This window comes from Henckelia pumila, chromosome 4 (assembly GCF_033568475.1).
Source record: "Henckelia pumila isolate YLH828 chromosome 4, ASM3356847v2, whole genome shotgun sequence".
In the NCBI taxonomy this organism is placed as follows: domain Eukaryota; kingdom Viridiplantae; phylum Streptophyta; class Magnoliopsida; order Lamiales; family Gesneriaceae; genus Henckelia; species Henckelia pumila.
In genome coordinates, this window is record NC_133123.1 from 124,388,859 (window position 1) to 124,408,841 (window position 19,983).

Below are 19,983 nucleotides of genomic sequence, written 5' to 3' on the forward strand. Positions count from 1 at the left end.
GCTTCACAACACATACTGAATCGTTCCATTTATATAAACAAGTTGGGAGATATGACCAAAATATCAAAAATGGTTCTATCAATCTGGTTATAATATCAATTGCATACAATTTGCCTAAATAGCATCTAAATTCGTCAAGCCAGTATTAAATTGACATGTATTTTTTTAGTGGGATGATCAATCGTTTTGGTAGCTGGTCATTTTAATCACTGAGCTATGAGACATGTTATAACAAATAGCTGCGGCAGAAACTTTGTTGTGTTGAAATTATATTATAGCAACTTACTTTCAATTTAACATCTATCAGCTATAGCCGTCAATTTGAGTTAGACTCGTCGAGTTGGCCTGGCCCGCCACACAATTTAAGTGGGTTGAGTTGAAATTTTGTCAACTCAACAAAAGGTGGGCTTAGATGGGCCAACCCGCCTAGACCCGCGACCCGCGTGAGTTTGCCCGCGGGCCTGAAAAATTAATAATTTATTTTTATTTTTATTTTTATATATGTATTTTTAATAAAAGTTGTGATTATTTTTGTATTAATTACTTTATATAAAATTTACACATATGAAATCAATAATTAAAATTTTTATTAATATGTTTTTATTAATATTTATTTATGAAATGATATTTATAATTAATTATAATTTTATTTATTTATTTTTATTTGTCATGATCCAACCCTCGGGCCGGCCCGCCTAACCCGCAATCCACCCTTGGTTGGGTTAGGTTGAGGATTTTCAGCTCGCCAGGATGGTGGGTCGGCCCGCCATCGACCCTCCAAAAGGTAGGTTTCTAATGGGCCAGCCCGGCCCGCCATGGGTTAGCCCGTTTGACAGCTCTACTACCAACTACACAGTTAAATAAATCCGTTAGAAATACAAATATTTTTTTCTTACAACTTTGATTTGATTTATTATTATTTGCTTTAATTGAAGTTATTTTTATATTTTAGTATTAAATTTCAAGTTAGTAACTTCTCAACAAGTTTTGTTATCATCAAAATTAGAGGTGTCAAAACAGGCCAGCGGGGCGGGCCAGACCGGCCCACCTTTTAAGCGGGTTGGGAAAACATCAACCCAACCCACCTATTTTAGGTGGCGGGGCGGGTCAACCTGGCGGGTTCACGTGTAAATTGGCGGATTTTTACGGGCCAACCCGCAACCCACCACAACCCACCTTTAGGCGGGGCGGTGCGGGTCGGCCCATCTTTTAGGCGGGTTGGAAAATTGCCAACCTAACCCACCAATTTTTTACGCGCGGGGCGGGCCAACTCGATGAGCCTAACCCATTTTGACACCTCTAATGATCGAAATCAAGCTATTGCTTTTGTTTATGAATACATATAATAATAATAATAATAATAATAATAATAATAAGAAAGGATGAAAAATGGAGAATGGAGTGTTGGTCAATGTAAAAGAAGAATCTTTTTTATTCTTGATGAAATGGATATTTTGGAAGTGAAGTGACAAAAATAAAGGTTAATATAAATTGACACAACATCGAGAACCACTCAAAGCTATTACAATGGCTAAAAAAAATTATCATTTTTTTTTTTTGGGAATAAGACGGTTGAAATTATTGATATTCAACATATGAGCACTATATATAATGGTATGAAATAGTAGGTCATACTTTTGTAATTTAGGATTCTCACAAATCATTTTTATTAATTTATTTTTTAAAATGTCGAACACGAAAGTTTCTTGATATAATTTTCATAACAATTTAATTACTTTATTTTCATACACGTCCATTTTTAAATTTAGTCAATAATAGAATAACTATGTATTTGGTATGTGCTTTACTAGATATCAATTGAATACTCTAAATTATAAATAGTATGATTCAAGAAATTAGGTAACTCATACCATGTTCCGGTACTATTATACAAAAATTAAGTATTATAGATATCATATAATAATTAAAATTTAAAATTTATTGACTAATAATTCATCTTTATTTGATAGTAATTATTGAGTACACTAAATATAGTTGGACGGAATAAAAATATGTGACAAACTATATACTTGAGGGACATGATGAAAATTAATGTTGGAAAAATCGAGCATTACAAGCACAACATAGTGAGCATTTAGATGCAGGAATAATTAACTAGATAGGTAGATTTCTTGTTTTCACAAAATCATATACAATGTATAAAAAATTTCGATAATGGGTATTAATTAGACCAAATTGGATAGTGGTAAGATGTAATTGGGGTATGCTGGAGTCAAAATTCAAATAAATAGTAATTGATTAAGAGAACTCAATTATTGAATAATATAAAATTATTAATTAATAAGTACTTAGTTTAAATTTAAGAGTACTGTAACTATTAATAAGTACTTAATTAAAAGAAAAATTATTGTTCATATTACTTCAATGAATAACAAATAAATTAAATTTGAAAATTGAATTAATATGAGAATGAGTTACACAATTGGTATGAGAATGAATTTTATTACCTTGAGCATAATAAGTGGAAAAGAACTTATGTGCAAAGTATGTGAGAAAGTAAGAGTATTTTAATATTTTAATGTAAATTAGTTAAAGAAAAAAATATTAACATGCATAGAAATTGACACCAAAGATTCACTGACATGAAAAATAATTTATAATTGAAAATAGGCTTTAGGATTTTTTTTTTCGAGTTGCTTATTTTAATTATGTCATTATTTATTAAATAGAAAACAATTCGAATTTATGTTAAGATACTATAGCAATTAATTTGAGGTCAATTACTAAAATGGAATATTCAAAATAATCAAGAAATATAATATAAAAATATATAATTGATGAATAACATAACACATACGTCCATGATTGAAAGTGTTTAAAAAATAGATAAATTATCAAGAAAAAGGTAAAATAAAGTTTGTTAGGATCGGTCCTAACGGTTGCTCCGGGTGAGGAACCACTATCTAAATGATTTCTTGATATTACTGTAGTATGATGCACAAGAGTTTATTTCTGGATGTTAGGAGATTTTAGTTCAAAGATTTCAAAGACTCTTATGTCACGCCTTCTTCCATCTCGTAAGGATTAACTATAGAAGATTTTGACTGTTACAATCGACTTGCAACACTAAACTCTAAGATTAGGATTTACACATAATTATCTATCCCACAACCCCTAGACTGAAAAACTCGGCCCTTTGACTTATTCTTGTTACAACGAGGTTTGCAGTAACAAACTGATAAATTATAGATACAACACTTGTGCTACAACTCAACACTTAGCAAAATATGATCTTCATTACACAGATATATGTGCTTGTGTGAATAAACTGAAGATGTTCATTTTACCTCAGACAGTGAAAGTATATGTGCGAGTACTATTTTAAGAACCCTGATGATTCTCAAGTGCCCCTGTTTATGTGTATTTATCCTTGGCGGACAACGGTTCTTTTAAATTCAAATCAAATTCGTTATCTTGTCGATCTTTTCCGCAGATATTCTGTAAGAACATCGTACACTGTTGTGCTCTGTTTATGCGGCGTCTGGTCTGTACGAAAAAGTATATATGTCCAAAAGAGTAGGGTTGATTCACTATAGGCCATGTGTACTCTAGATGATTCAGTCTAGCATTGTTGGATCAGTCTGCCTTTTGAGGAATCCTTCCTAAACTGAATGCAGTTTGTCATGTGAAGATAATTCATTTGCTCGACTGCTCGATGACACTTAATGACTTTGATGGTTTTAGTTTAGCTCTAATCAATTGTCACAATATAGCTTAAGTGAGATTGATTCAATTTACCTTCCTAAACTTAATACAGTCCATCTCTTTTGCTTTGGTTGACCTTTGGTACTCAACGATCAACTCAGTTGATGTCTTCAGTTTGGCTCCAAGACTGAACTATTCTTCTACTTTGGTTTGCTTGTTGACCGAGTACAGTTTAGTACTGGCTTTACTTGATTAGTTTCTTAAATATCAAAAGTATACAAAGTTCCAACAAAGTTGAAATATCTAATAAGTAAGGGGAAATTGCATACATAACCATTGTTAAATACCGAGAATATTGCTAAAAATCTCTTATGAAAAAAGAATTATCTATTAGCTCCCTATATTTTTTTTAATTTTGAGTATATACCACCCTATATTTTCAAAAATTAAGCACTCAACTCTTTGTCAGTACGTTCTTTCAGAGTATTTGTGCGCATAATTTGAAAACACGAGGGGTTAATATTCGAAAGGGGCTTTTAGCAATCTTATGATTTTACAGGGGTAGTATATGCAATAATCACTTTATTAAAGATACAAAAATGTAACAACCCCAAAAATTGACATATTTAGTTATATATTGACTTAATTGGCTATATTTATCTTCACATATATGAGTGTTTTCAATATGAATATCATCTTTAATTCAATCAGATGTCTAATTGATCACAAATAAAATATTTTCACGTGCGAAGCACGTGTTTCTTACTAGTTATCTATAAAAAGATGAACAAATTTTTTCATTTTGAATTTATAACTTTGTATTCAAATTGTGACAAATTTGGAAAAATGAGTTAAAAGAAAATAAGGACAAAAAATAGATTAAAAAAATTAGTTAAACCTTAGGATGATGTGATTTATTGGATCATGACTAATAGTAATAGATGTGGATTGAAAAATACAATTCATTTATTTGTAAATATGAGCCAGACACGTTTAAAAATCGTACGCTATACGAAAATTTAACAAAATGCAAAAACATGTTCGACTCAATTATATACAGACATAGCTGCAACATTTTTCATTGTCAGAGCATTGAATACAAGATTAAGTTAATTTAATTTTTTTCTTAAACAAGACAAAGTCGATTGATTCAAATAATATATAATACCATACCATTTGTGGTAGTAAAGTTAAGCTTCAGGAAACATGCTCTTCACATGTACGCGTTATATATGAAGAGTGTGAAAATGCTTTGTAGTGTGAATGGGATCATCGTGAGTTTGAATTATTTGGGAGCTATGCTACATATATAATTGGCAGTAATTAATTGTGCTGAGATATAAATCATATCATTATTACATTTGAGGGATATATTGCAGTTTGCACTTACCAACTATATTGAAAAACATGTATAATATGGCCACTCCGAACAAAATCTTCCATCTTCTTCACCTTTTCTCAACTATTCTTATAATGAGCTCAGGAGGTGTTTTTGGGCAGCATTATACGAGTAACATCAGGTGTCTTGAGAGGGAAAGACAAGCTCTTCTTAAGTTCAAAGACGAGCTTGTTGATGAATATGGTCGACTCTCTTCTTGGGGAGTTGGAAATTATAAAAAGGAGTGCTGCAAATGGAGAGGTGTTCACTGCCATAATCGAACTAATCACGTAACACAATTGAATCTAATGGCTCAGCCAATACCGGTTTCTATGAGAATTGTCCGTCTGAAAGGTAAGGTAAGCTCTTCATTGCTTGAACTGAAGCACTTGACTTACCTAGACCTCAGTTACAATGATTTTGGCAGTTCCAATTTTCCGGAGTTCATCGGTTCATTTGAGAAATTACGGTATCTCAATCTTTCCTTTGCTAATTTTAGTAAATCAATTCCGCCAAGTGTTGCAAACCTTTCCAAGTTGATATATCTTGATTTTAGTTGGAATATTGGTCTCTATAGTGACAATCTTGATTGGCTCTCTCGTCTTGGTTCACTCAAATTTCTTGACCTCAGTTATGTTAAACTCGGAAAAGCATCCAATTGGTTACAAGCAATTAGTAAATTAACCTCCATCAAACAATTAGTAAAGACGTCCACCCTTCTTCTCTTCCTTTTATCAATTCTTCTGCTCCTCTTGCTATACTCGACCTGTTAGGGAACGACCATATCTCGTCTTCCATGTTTCAATGGTTCTTAAACTTCAGCAAAAGCTACACTTTCATTGATTTCTCTTTCAACCGTAGAACAGATCTCCTTTCTGTTAGTTTTGATAACCAGATCTTCCTTGAACATCTCATTCTCTCTGGAAATGTACTCCAAGGTGGGATTCCTAAATCCTTGGGAAATATGAGTAATTTGATACACTTGGGTTTGCGATGGAACCATATAACTGCTCCACTTTCGGAATTAATGATGAACTTGTCCGGGCCTCTGGAGAAGAAACTGCAGCACCTAGATTTAAGTGGTAATATGATAAGTGGTTCATTACCTGATTTTTCAAGGTTTTCATTCTTGAACTATTCTCGGACTTGGCGAAAATAAACTCATTGGTTCCATTGAAAAGGCCTTCCTCAATATTCCACGTCTGATTCATCATCTAGATTTGTCATCAAATAATTTCACTGGTACAATACCAGATCTCACAACTAATTATCCATTCCTCCAGGATTTGGGTTTAGGTTCAAATAACTTAGAAGGCATAGTTACAGAGTCACATTTGTTCAATCTATCTCGTCTGCAAAAACTTGACTTGTCTTATAACTCACTGTTAACAGTAAATTGTAGCCCACATTGGGTTCCTCCATTTCAACTAAAAGCCTTGGGTCTCTCCGGATGTAAAATAGGACATCGTTTTCCGCAATGGCTTCAATTCCAAAGAAATTAGAATTTCTTGACATCTCGAGTTGTCAAATTGCAGATATCATTCCCCGTTGGTTTGGTGAATTAGCTTCTAGACCAATGTATCTCAATGCATCAAATAACGAGATACGTGGCATCCTTCCTGAATCCTTTTTCAAGTTTAGCGAAACTGTAGGTTGGATAATGTTGGATCTATCAAGAAACAAAATTAGAGGTCGTCACTTTTTTGTGCAATAATGATGCGTGGGCAGTTATTGACCTCTCGGATAACCTATTCTCCGGCCATCTGCCGAATTGTGTCGCCAACTCTACCATGTTGACCTTTCTCAATTTGGCCAACAATCATTTCGTTGGAGAAATCCCAACTCAATTGGCTCGTTAGAAGCGTTGGTTTCATTGAATTTGAGGAACAATAGTTTATCAGGTGGAATCCCTGAATCATTGAGGAACTGCAAGGATTTGAACTCGATTGAACTTGGAGAAAATGTGCTGTCTGGCAATATACCAACCTGGATTGGAGATGCATTATCACACCTGATTGTTCTAAGCGTGAAGTTTAATGATTTTAATGGGACAATACCTTTGAGCATTTGTAGACTACAAAATATCCAACTCTTAGACCTCTCTTCAAACATGATTTCAGGACCCATACCGGAATGCTTTTATAATCTTAGTGGGATGACCAAAGAAGCAGTTGCTGATCCGAAATCGTATGGATACGCTTATAATTATATATATAGAGGAATTAGCGGATTTACAGTATGATAGCTTACGTGATGGTGCATACATTATGTGGAAAGGAAAAGAGATCAAATATGTGAAAGGTTTGCTACTTGTTAAGCTTATTGATCTGTCCGAAAATCGTTTCGATGGTGATATTCCCTCTGAAATCACAAAACTTGATGGCCTAGTTACCTTGAATCTTTCAAGAAACGTGGACAAATTCCTCAAAACATTGGCCACCTGAAATACTTGAATTCCCTCGATCTTTCTAAAAACCACCTCTCTGGAAGTATTTCGATTGGCATTTCCGAATTAAGTTCTCTAGGAGTTTTGAACTTATCCTACAACAACTTGTCGGGTAGAATTCCGCGTGGATATACAAAATTTGACGAATCTGCCTATGCGGAAAATGAAGGGCTTTGTGGACGTCCCATACTCAACAAATCTTGTCCTGGAGAAGATGAGAGCAATCATCAAGATTCAAACTTCAATAACGACTACAATGTAATGAACAATCGGGAACATGAAGACGACGAGTTCATTACTAAAGGATTTTATATATGCATGGTATTTGGTTTTGTTATTGGATTTTGGGGGATCTTCGGGACGATACAAGTAAGAAATTCAGCAAGATTCGCGTATTTCAAATTGTTGAACACTCTTGAAGACTTTGTATATGTGAGAGTCGAGCTGAGCAAAGCCCGTTTTAGGAATCGCTTTGGAAACTAGTAAGTATTGCTTATAATTCTTTATGCAAATGATACTATATTTATATTTTATATTATAATGTAGCTTCTTTCCGTGTGTGTTGTAGGATGCCATTGGCAATTGGCACATTGGAGACAACTAAATTAACGTAGTACTCGTCGCAAATTTGAGTTCAGCTCAGACATGATATATATGGTTTTTATATATGCTTGTTGTTTTCTCGTTTTCTGTATGAGTTGCAAATAAGAGACATTATTAAATGGAATATGCTATTTGATAATTCAGGAACGTCGAGAAAAGAAAATTTGTTTTATTATTTACTATTAGTATATGTGCTTAAATTTAAATAGTCAAATTTCAATCTTTTTTTTTGTTTTTTCAATTTTCATAGTTTTTTTTTTTGAGGTGGAGCTGATTTAATGTTGATATGACGTCAACATTACTAGTGTTTTTAGGGTTCTACCGCCACATAAATGCCAAGTAAAAAACAAGTACCAAAATTTAAAAACAAATCAGAGATTAAAATCTAATTTTGATAATATAGAAAACTAAAATCGTATAAATAAATAGATTGTGATATATACCGGATGAGTTTTACAACACCAAAACATAAGCAACCCAAAATATAACTCAAATCTCCCACCTGTACTATATTGTTGGCAATACCTTAATCTATTTCCATAGTAAAAATTTTTACTATTTCCGTTTGGTAATTTGTTGTCATTTTCGAAGATTAAACAACTCAACAGCCAGGTTTTTTCATCAATTCGATTGCCTTTTGATTTGAAATAAGAAAAAGAAAGTATGTTTTGTGCATGAATTATTTTTGTATGATAATAGTCTACGCACAGTTTTATTTCGTCTTTCTTCTCTTAATTCTAATGTTTTCTTTTCATCTTTCTGGAGTAGGGGATGGCTGTTGGGAAAAATATAGTTTTAGTCCTTATACTTTCACATCAAAACGTTTTTGGTCCTTAAATATTTCAAATTAACACTTTTAGTCCTTAAACTTTACAAATTGCAACACAATTAGTCCTTATAGTTTTTTTTATGATTAAATATATTTTTGGGGACTAATTTATTATATTTTTAAATTATAGGGACCTAAATAAAATAAACATGAAAAATAAAGATCATAAATAATCACATATCTACAACATAAACATTTTTTAACATATTTATTCTTTTTTATATTAATGTTATTATATGTAAATAAAATTTATTACGGTTTTTTATTTAAACAAAAAATATCTACTTTAGAATATGGAGTTTTTGCATAAAAATCATTGAATATATTTTTAAAATTAAAATATCCTATAAATATTTTAATAATCACATTTCTTAATGTATTTTCTAATAATTTTTTAAAATAAAGTTTATTCAATATCTTTGATACTAAATAAATGATTTGATATCAAATCTGATTAAATATTTACTTTTATTTAATAATAAGATACGAACTAGATAAATTTTCTTAAAATATCAAATATAAATATGTAATATATATAATTATGTTTGTAAATATTAAACATGAATAATAAATTACAAAAAATAAAAAATACATATGGTATAAAAACTCTAATTTTAATTTTAGTTTTTAATTTTTTTTTTCAATTTGAATATAAAGATAAAACATAAAATATTTCTTAAAAAATAGAGTTTCTTTTACTATTTTTATGTTTTATCTTTTCACAATATTTTATTATTCATTTTATTCATTTTTAGTCCCGAAAATTTAATAATATCATAAATTAGTCCTCACGAATATATTTAACTATAAAATAAATAATAAGGACTAATTTTGTTACAATTTTTAAAGTTTAAGGACAAAAAGTGTTATATTGAAATGTTTAGGGACCAAAAGTGTTTTGATATGAAACTATGAGGACTAAAAATGTATTTTTTTCGATGGCTGGTAATAGGATAAATTTCTTGTTTGTTTTAGAATTTAATTAATTATAAATTAGTTTTTTTAATAAAAAAACAAATACGAATGGAAAAAATAGGGAAAGTTGGGATTTTATTGTAACTGGCCCATTTTGGGCCAACTATTAATCGAGTCAACTATTCGAGTCAAGTCTTTTTTGTTTTTTAGTCAACTATTCGAGTCAAGTCTTTTTTGTTTTTTTAAGTCTTACCTTCAAAAATGCATTTTAACTAACAGAAAGCCATTTTCATATCTTGTAAAAATATTTATTCATTAATTGCAAGATTATCCCGTAAAATAATTGTTATAGTTTTTAGCCTTTATGATAAGAAAAAAAATATTTAAATTTTTTACTTCAACGTTTAGATATATGAAATGTGTGTATTGGTGCGTTTTTTATTTATTATTATTTTTATTTAATAACGTTTACCAATCTAATATTTTTTAATATATATTTATGAACTCATGATTTAATTATTTAGCTCAATAGATCCTTACACCGATTTATCGATCTTTATCTCTCGTAAAAATATTCATTCGTTAATTGCAAGATTATATCATATAATAATTGTTATAATTTTTAGCTTTTATGAGGTGGAAAAAATAGTTAATATTTTTAATTTCAAATTTTACATATATGATATATATATGTGTTCCCCACGTGTGTTGCACGTGGGGAACATACGATAGATTAATTAAAATTCAAAAAAAACTAAAACAAAACTCGAGTAAGACAGTGTCATGAGTCAAGTTTGTGAGATTGATCTTTTATCATGTTTTATTAAAGTATTTTATAAATGTAAATCACAAGAAAACATTGGTTGTAAGAAATGATTGCAAATTAGAAAATTACAAACTGTAAAAAGATCATATCAAAATGATATTTTATTGTGTTTTATTTATGTAATTTATAAATAAAAATCACAATAAAATGTTGGTTGCAAAATATTTTAATTTAAACACATAAGTTAGAATATAAGTGGGATTCTCATGTCTAATTGCAATAGAGTTTCTTGAAATATGTCTATATTTGAGTGTTCTAGCTAGCCATATTAGCGAGGGCTAGCAAGAAGCATTGTGCTACTGAGGTCGTAATGAAATTGTGCTCAGTTGCGAGTCTCTCGACTTTTACGGACTAACGACATATGAAAGATAGTCCCCCGTATCCGAAATTAAGGATTAATTGTAATTAATCCAATGATCATATTTAGATTAAGTAAAACATGATTAAAAAAATTTCAAATGGATTAACGGAGTTCGAAAATGGATCCAGAACACTTGAAAATAGCCGAAAAAGTTCCGAGTCTTAGACAGGATCGGAGGCTCCGAACATATAATAGGATGGTCCGAAGTGTAGAGTTCGGAGGGCCTGTTGATGTTCGGATAGTCGGAGTTCGGACGCTCCGAACTAGGATCGGACGGTCCGATTTCCATCAGATGAGATAGGATAAGGAAATCATCTGATTGGCTGGAAGTAGAGTTTGGACGATCCGAAGTGCTGGATCGGACGGTCCGAACTGAAGCCCCGCTAGGCGTCCGGGAGGGTGACGTCATGGGTGACATAATATTCACGTTCGGACGATCCAAAGTCCCGATCGGATGATCCGAAGTGACTGCTGTGTCACTTGTCACGCATGCAGAGTTCGGACGGTCCGAAGGTAGGTTCAGACGATCCGAACCCTCGTCTATAAAATGAGGCCGAGGGGCTCATTTCGTAATCGCACCAGTTTTCTCTCCTTCGCCCGTGTGGCTCTATTTTGGGGTTTTGGGTACTCTTATTTTAGAGTTGGAGTAGGGAATATATTTTAGCATAGTCAGACAGTGTCTGATATAGTAGCGAAGCAGTGCTCATGTAGAATAGCCATGCTCGAGGCTGTGGAGCTGCAGCAGGGATGTGCCCCTAGTTGCGGGATAGTCGCCATCATCGGGCTGATGACGGACGCAAGTATAGCTATGGTCTCCTTAAATTATTTAGGAGTATTGACCGGCTAAATCGGTTTGATAAAAATCTACTGGCAAGCGCACCAGGTCAAGTAAAAGTAAAGTGGACTGAGAGTTCAAGTATCGATCCCACAGGGACTGCAGTCAATTCTCAAGAATTAATTATTTAGCTTAATCTAGACAAAATCATAAAAGTAATTTGATTTAAATAAAATAAGAATTTAAAATAAAAACTTCTAAAGAAATAAGAATTAAAATAACTGAAGATAAAAATAATTAAAACGAGACAACCAAGACACACGTTGGTACCGAACAAATCATGTAACATGTAGTCGATTCAAGACTCAGATTTAATCTTAAATTACTGAAATTCTCCTATCTTGTTCAAAGGTCTATTTCTAGAACAATCAAACCTATTCAAATATTGACGGATTAATCTTTCGTAATTCTAATCAAATTTGAATGCATTAAATATTTGTGAAAATTCAGTTTACACCCAAACCGCACACTAAAACCGAATTCTATTTCTAGTCGGTTTTACAATATATTAATTATCAGAGTGATCGAAATCAATACCTCATCTGTCAACTTAGAATCGATTAACATGCAAGCAAACAGTTGATCAGACTATTCACAAGACAAATATAAATTTGACAATCAATAAAATAAAATCAACTCTGAAAAATCTCAAACAAACATCCAAATTTTCTACATGAATTTGTTCGGCCTAATCACTCCGTCTTGGTTGAAAATAAACTACTCAATAATTAAAAACAATAATTCAAAAATAAAAATAAGAAAAAGAAAATAAAAGAGAAATCTTCTCTCCCAAGCCTTGTAGCCGCCTCCTCCGTGCAATCTCTCTGCCTTCTGGAACTTCGAAACCCCCAAAAATATGTTATATCTTCTATATATATGGTTCGAAACTTGTACCAATTAATTTCCTTCACAAAATAGGACTTTTCGAAACAAAAATGACACTAAAATACGCGCGCGCGCCTGGAGAAGCCTCGCGCGCTCGCGAGTTTCATTCTCGCGCGCGCGCAACACTAAAATTCTGCTGCAAGCGATGATTTTGAAAAATTCATATCTTGATATCTAGCTGTCGGATCGAGCTGAAATTTGGACAGAAGCTTCAAAATATCTTGAACGTCATGATGAACAATGGAGATCGGATTTGGATCTGGCTAAAATTAAATTTGATTTTTTGAACAAATCTGCTCCGTAATTCATTCTTCAACAATTCATTTTCCTACAAAATTAACCCAAGGAGTGAAATACACACACATGCACTAAAACACATAAAAATACATAAAAACAATATGAATTCACACAAAATAGATAAAAACATATCACAAAATAATGCACACAAAATGCACTTATCAATACCCCCATACTTAAATCTTGCTCGCCATCGAGGAAGACATGCAAAAACAACATGCAAAGAAGAACATAAGTGATGACGAATCATGAATGTGCACAGCCTCCAAGAAGTTTAATCACAAAACAAAATCACACACGCTCTCAACTTTTTCATAATACACCTTCGATTTAACGTGAACGTGTGTGTGAACTGTCATTCCAGTTTCATACAACTTAGACCGAATTCATTTCAAAAATGCTTAGCGACCTATGACAAATTAGTGCAAGTTTCACTCTTCAAGTGCTCATTCCTTCCAACGACTTCTAGACTAAACTCACCTCCCCTGAGATAATGAATTACACACCTCCGGATTTTGCACCCGGTATTGCTTTAGCCCCAATAATTCCCCGCTGACTTAGCTATAACTGGCTAGGATACGAAAAATCTTTTTTTTTTTTAATCCCCTCGTCTATAGACCGGATGGAGCCTCAACCCCATTTTACCCGCAAACTTAGCTATGGAGCAATGATTAGGATTTCAATCATTGTCCAAGCCCAGATGGAGTTGTAAAAAAAAAAAAATTCTAGGTGCGCCCAAGATCATAAGTGTAAACTAGATCCTCATCAAAATTCATAGAACACAATCAAGATCCACAAACTATCTATTGTCGTGCAATGGTCAAACAGACAGAAACTTCATCAAATCTATCGTTACACTCCACTGGTCTAACACAAGTGCTTATAAATATTCACGGTTCAACCTACAGTTTCTCATGTCAAGTCAAGAGCCAATTTTTTCAAAAATCCAATTTTTTCAAATAAACTTCATCATCATTGGCTATTATGACTCATCCTACTCATGCAAGACAAAAAAAACAACAACAAAAACAGACTAGATGCAAACAAATACAAAACATGACAGATGCAACACAAACATAACAAACAATGCAATAATCTAGTCTATCCCCCATACTTATCCAAAGCATTGCCCTCAATGCTTCAGAACAATGAACAGAATGCATAACAAACACACAAATGCAAAGACGAACAAAAAACACAATGAGAACAAAAATAACACTTCCTCTGAATGATGAGCTGCAGAGGCGTTTAAAAATTTTTAAAAAAGTAACACTCCCCTGGTTTTCGATTCATCCTCTTCCTTCTTGACAGTATTATTAGTTGGGACAGCAGCAGCAGACTGTGTATATCGGCAGGCTCGACAAACTAGAATGGGAAAGAAGTAAAAATTAAATAAAAAAAACAAAAACCAAAAATAAAATAAAAAACAAGGGAAAGAACACTGGGTTGCCTCCCAGTCAGCGCTAAATTTATAGTCTAATGCCCGACTATGCAGAAGCAACCATCAAAGAGCGGCTGCCGCCCATAGTAAGAATCATACGACTCTACGTATGGGTCTTGATTGTGTACGCCCTCAAGATTGGCGTGATATATGCATGGGAAGCTCGTCAGTCCAACAACACTCGGCATGAACTTTTTTTTTTGTAAGGAGACTCCGAATCTCTGCTGAAGCTCATAGAGAATGAAATATATTGGAGGTGGCGTCAATGGCAAGAAAGAATATTCTAACGGTATACATGAAACAACCATTGACGAGGTAAAATCTGTAGCCTTGTATGTGTCTTCCTCCTCCAATTTCACTGTTGGCTCATCATCACAAGATGATTTCTCAATTGATATTTCTTCTTGCTCTGGCTCAATTACTTCATTCTCTAGGCATATCTCAAAAATTGGTTCTCCAAGAAGCGCAATCTGTTCATCCAACAGACTCAAAGACTTGATGCGGCTTTCTAAGAACTGATTTGTCTTTGTCTGTTGTTGCACAATGTTCTCCAACTGAGCTACATGATCCTCAGAATGCCCTATACACTCTTCTTAATGCTCAGGTGGTTGGTTCGCAAATTTTTTAGAGTTGATATCTGGAGGATATTGGTGACTCCAACCCTGCAGTGAAGGATCATAATGCCAATGGTAGTCGAAATCTGCCATATCATTTAACAAGTGAATCGCACTATTTTCATCTCTGTTGAACAAGTGACTGCCAGTTGCAAAAGCTATATCATCTACCCAACGTCTTGTTATCTCATCCAAACCACCATAACAAATCTGAGTTAGGGTGTAGCTCAAAAACTGATGACATCGAAAATTGTTCGTCAATTCATTGAATCTCCCCCAAACAGCATAGAATGACTCTGAGTATTGTTGGTCAAATCTTGTGAACAACTGTCGATGATCCATCTTCAAGTATCTCACAAGTAAGAAAAAAAAATTAATAATTAAAAATAAAAAAATGCAAGAAAAAAAATGTCTAGTCTCAAACAAATAATCTATCCTAATATTAACTAAACAGTCCCCGGAAACGGCGCCAAAAACTTGACCGGCTAAATCGTTTTGATAAAAATCTACTGGCAAGCGCATCAGATCAAGTAATAGTAAAGTGGATTGAGAGTCCAAATATCGATCCCGCAGGGACTGCAGTCAATTCTCAAGAATTAATTATTTAGCTTAATCTAGACAAAATCATAAAAGCAATTTGATTTAAATAAAATAAGAATTTAAAATAAAAACTTCTAAAGAAATAAGAATTAAAATAACTGAAGATAAAAATAATTAAAACAAAACAACCAAGATACACGTAGGTACCGAAAAAATCATGTAACATGTAGTCGATTCAGGACTCAGACTTAATCTTAAATTATGGGAATTCTTCTATCTTGTTCAAAGGTCTATTTCTAGAACAATCAAACCTATTCAAATATTGACGGATTAATATTTCGTAATTCTAATCAAATTTGAATGCATTAAATATTTGTGAAAATTCAGTTTACACACAAACCGCACACTGAAACCGAATTTTATTTCTAGTCGGTTTTACAATATGTTAATTATCAGAGTGATCGAAATCAATACCTCCTCTGTCTACTTGAAATCGATTAACATGCAAGCAAACAGTTGATCAGACTATTTACAAGACAAATATAAATCTGACAATCAATAAAATAAAATCAACTCTGAAAAAGCCCAAACAAACATCCAAATTTTCTACATGAATTTGTTCGACCCAATCACGCCGTCTTGGTTGAAAATAAAATACTCAATAATTATAAACAATAATTCAAAAATAAAAATAAGAAGAAGAAAAGAAAAGAGAAATCTTCTCTCCCAATACTTGTAGCCGCCTCCTCTGTGCAATCTCTCTGCCTTCTGGAACTTCGGAACCCCCAAAAATATGTTATATCTTCTATATATATGGTCCGGAACTTGTACCAATTAATTTCTTTCACAAAATAGGACTTTTCAGAACAAAACTGATGCCGAAACATGCGTGCGTGCACCTGAAGAAGCCTCGCGCCCGCGCAGCAATAAAAAACAGAGTCTAAACATGCAACTCGCGCGCGCAACACTAAAATTCTGCTACGAGCGACGATTTTAAAAAATTCATATCTTGATATCTAGCCGTTGGATTGAGCTGAAATTAGGACAGAAGCTTTAAAACATCTTGAAATTTATTCTGAACGGTGAAATTGGATTTGTATCTCTCTAAAATTAAATTGGAGTTTTTGAACAAAGCTGCTCCGTAATTCACTCTTCAACAATTTATTTTCCTACAAAATTAACCCAAGGAGTGAAATACACACACATGCACTAAAACACATAAAAATACATAAAAAATATGAATGCACACAAAATAGATAAAAACCTATCACAAAATAATGCACACAACATGCACTTATCAAGTATACAATAACTTAGTTAAGGCTTTTAGAGCTTAAATAATGATGCATGGATATTTGCATTGTAGAGCTGATGAAAGGCCTGAGAACCTAGAGTGGGACTGCTAGGACTTCCTATAGTGAGGTACGTAAGTACTGACTGAGATGACGAGCATGATATATATTATTTATGTTGCATGAGTATGTGCTACGTGTTTTATATATTTTACGGCTTTAGCACATGTATGTTTTTACGATAGACTGTATTTGGTATGATGTGAGTCATGACATTTCCATCGGTGATGAGTCACTCCTTATGGATTTGTGTCTGAGGACACTCAGCCCCTGGTTTTGCTATCACTAAGAGCGGCCACGATGGTGGGTTTTGACGCTATAGTGGATAGGGGAATATAGGAGCGGCACCGCGAACTAGCTATCAAACATTGCCATGTATATTCATGGTGCCCCTGAGTACTGTTTTACCCTCGTTTTAAATACACTTATGTGCTGCATATATTATATATATCATTTCCTATGTACTAAGCAAAGTAGCTCACGTCCAGTTTTTTCTGTGTCTGGACACCCCATTCGACGGGGCAGATGTAGGTGCAGGATTGAACACTAGGAGCTTGGAGAGGCCAGCAACCAGTGAAGACAACAGGATTAGCTGCAGGTTTTATATAAGATTATTAGATTGGGTTGTATAATCAAATTTGTTTAACCGATTGTATTCTTTCGGTCAGCTTTTATTTAAAGTCTTTCGTAGCTATTTATTTAATGCATACTTAATTATGCTATAATCTCTGATTAGGTAGTGGATCCGGGTTAGGTCGCTACAATGGGTGAAGCCAGGAGTAGCAGAAACAACCAAATATACGAAGTTTAGAGAGATTAGGGAGAACAACAAACAGGCGTTCGAAGGATGACTTGTAGGACAGATTGCATTTAGGAAATTTATTTATAAGATAAACTGTTGTGCCAAAGGAAAATGGCCAAAACTTGGTGGGGACAGATGCATGATATAGAAGCGTCAGACCATACTCGACAACATGACGATGACGACGTTCAGAGACATGAGAAAGTATTTGAGAGCAAGGAATTCACCACTATTATCAGTGTATAGGGTGAGAATGGGACGACCAAATCATTTTTCCATAAGCGACTTGAAACAACAAAAGATAGTGAAAACATCCGACTTATGTTTTAAAGGATATAGCCAGATATATTTGTTGTTGTGATTGATAAGTGTATTTTATGCACTTAATTTATATATGATTTTAATTGTTAAATATTTGTTTCGAGCAGATTTATGCGGAGTTTTATTGTTTTTGTGATTGTAGGAAATTATTGAAGTGTTTTGGAAAAGAAGAAGAAAATTAGAATTTTGTGGAGAAAAGAAAAGAAAATAAAAAGGAAGAAAAAGAATAAAAGGAAGAGAAAAGAACGATCAGACAAGAAGAGTAAAGTTATTGGGCTTTCAAAATTGGATCTTTATTAGCGCTAACATTTAGCGCTGAGAGAAGAGCAATCGCGCAATGCCTTGTGAAGATCTGAGATTTGATTCGAACTTAAGGCGCGCCCGCGCGTGATTTGGAGCGCCCGCCCACCTGGAATTTCTGAATTTAGAGTTTTATCCGGAAAGGAAACTTTTGTAATTTTTATGGGCTTGATTTTGAGTGGGCTTTTTCCATGCCATATAAAAGGGAATTTATGTCTGATAGTAAAGGGAAGCCGCCACAATAATTATACGATATATCAGAGAAGAGATTTCTGGGTTTGAACGTGTGAACTTTTTGAAGAAATCTGGAGTTTAATTGAAGAACAAAGACGGAGATCGAGAGACCGGACACGGCATCGCATCGACGGATTTGTTTTCTTTATTTTATTTATTAAATTCTGATTTGATGTTGAATTTTCTGAACATATTTTGTTTTATTCAGAATTTTATTATGAACTAATTTTTAGAGTCTAGAGGTCGGATGGAACCTGATGTAGACACTTTCATGAATTTTTGATTTTATTGAATTGAGTTTCTTTTAGATTAATTGTTTTTTTCTAGAATTGATTGTCTTTTCAATTACTTGATCACTAATTGATTTGTAATATTTATTTGAAATCTGGCACTTGAGAGAGGAGATTTTGAATATGACCAATAGAAAATACACTGTTAATTATTTATATAACTCGGGAGAGTATATAATTTTAACAGAGCTTTTAAAAAGAACATTTTTTAGAATTGATCACTGCAAGTAGATTTTTAATAGGGTTATTGGAATTGAATTGTAGTTGATATATTTTATTCGGCACTCGGGAGAGGGAATAATACACTTAAGTTTTCTTGGCTATTAATTGACTGGAATTCATGAAACTAAATTAATTAGGATTGATTGCTGTTGAAACCAGGTGAAATCTAAACCTTTAGACCATTTTTCTCTGATTGATTTTTATCTGAAAGTTGTGTGCGTGCTATAAAATCATCTCCTTATTTTTATTTTTCTGCAAAATTCTCAAAGTTTGATTTTCTAGATAAATTTAGACTATTTTAATTACAAGCACTGAATATTTTCATTTTACTCCATGTGGGATCGATATCTGATTTTATCACTATATTAAAACTTGACACTCGTACGATTGCGAGGAATTTTCACAACAAGTTTTTGGCGCCGTTGCCGGGGAGTAAATTTTGATTATTTTTTAGTCTTGTTACCAATTAGTCTAAGTTTTAATTTAGAGTTTTTTTTTATTATTTTAAGTTACTAATTGATTTCTTCTTAATTTTAATTGTAGTCTATGCGACGATCTCAAAGTGCGAATTCTTTACTTTTTGATCCAGAGATCGAGCGCACTGCACGTGATTTGAGAAGAATTTGAAGAGAAGAAAACAATAACATGGCTGAAGAAGAAGCACAACAACCTCCCTTTGTGCCAATTAGAGATCACTTTAGGCCGACGATCCAGGCTCACTATTCTGGAATCGCTCGAGGGACCATTAACGCCAACAATTTTGAACTGAATCTGGCGTTAATCAACATGGTGCAATCAAACCAATATAATGGGAGAGCCACTGCTG

The 19,983-nt window shown here is 33.3% G+C and overlaps 1 pseudogene; it reads left to right on the forward strand.

Moving 5' to 3' along the window:
* The first annotated feature begins 5,050 nt into the window (after nt 1–5,050).
* Nucleotides 5,051–7,706, forward strand: LOC140861679 (receptor-like protein EIX2; annotated as a pseudogene).
* The last annotated feature ends 12,277 nt before the right edge of the window (nt 7,707–19,983 follow it).